Raw genomic sequence first — 853 nt, 5'->3', positions numbered from 1 at the left:
AAGCCCCCCCCCCCCCTACTATCATGCTTTCCCCCCTCTCTCCAGTCCCTGGCAGTCACTGATTTGATTTCTCTCCCTACAATGTTGGCTTTTCCCGACTGTCACTTATAAATGGAATCACACAGTATATAGCCTTTTGAGCCTGGCTCCTCTCACTCAGGATCATGCAAAATTTGTATTTTCGAAGTTTGATGGCCTGGCCCTAGCCCACACTATCTGCGCCCACCTTCCTAATAGACTGGCACAGCATGGATGGGGGTCTGTGTGTTTCAGTCCAGGGTCCCAGCTGCTTTGTCTAACCCACTCCATAATGGCACCTTCCCCCCTCCCCCATAATGGCACCTGGAGTAAGACAGCCTTCTCCCCCAGGTCCTGACCTGTCATCCCCGTGGTTGTGGGGGCACGGTGGAGGGGGAGAGTTGGGTGGATGGGGTAGGTGACCACTAAATTCCTCCCTTGGGGAGGGGATGGGTGGGGTGACGAAGGTCAGGCCTCTCCTGACTAAAACAACAGAAGTGGTTCCAGTTGCTGAACAGCTGGAGGGGGCCGTCTGCTTTCCCTCAGCGGCGTGAAAAGCCCTTTAATCGGCGGGCGTGCTGTTGTCAGACCAGCGTGGAGGTGTGTGGAAGAAGAGCAGAGCTGTGTGGTACGCACCGCGCCTTCCCTCTGACCTCCCTTATCTGCCCTCCTCCATCTTCAGGAGCCCCACTCCAGCCCTGCTGGCCGCCCCCTTTGCACCTGTGTAAATGCGGTGGCTGCGGGGTCAGGGAAGGGTGAGAGCGAGCTGGCAGAGGCAGGGAGGTGGGTTCTCAGTGCGAATGATGGATTAGATAGTGGCGGGGTGAGTGATGGT

This window comes from Myotis davidii, unplaced genomic scaffold (assembly GCF_000327345.1).
Source record: "Myotis davidii unplaced genomic scaffold, ASM32734v1 scaffold17, whole genome shotgun sequence".
Classification (NCBI taxonomy): domain Eukaryota; kingdom Metazoa; phylum Chordata; class Mammalia; order Chiroptera; family Vespertilionidae; genus Myotis; species Myotis davidii.
This window is presented reverse-complemented; position numbering follows the sequence as displayed.